The sequence below is a fragment of the Atta colombica genome, unplaced genomic scaffold (genome assembly GCF_001594045.1).
Source record: "Atta colombica isolate Treedump-2 unplaced genomic scaffold, Acol1.0 scaffold52, whole genome shotgun sequence".
Classification (NCBI taxonomy): Eukaryota; Metazoa; Arthropoda; class Insecta; order Hymenoptera; family Formicidae; genus Atta; species Atta colombica.
The window spans coordinates 1,480,065-1,480,303 of NW_017259542.1; positions in this window are offsets into that span (position 1 = coordinate 1,480,065).

Here is a 239-nt window from a genome sequence, read left to right on the forward strand (position 1 = left end):
CACAAAGCCGGATGCAGGAGATCCCGAGGTACCTTCAATCGTTGGCCTGTCGCGCCAAACTTCGCATCTTCGCGGAGAAACTCGCGATTATAGTAGAACAGACTCATGAATATAAAGACTCAACTGAAAGAGCCTTTTGAAGAGAATATTCAAGTAACGCGCGTGCAATTGTTGTGCTAAAAGAAGATACTACTTCTTCACTTGACAATTGTTCTACGTTGTTTTTATTTTATTAGCGA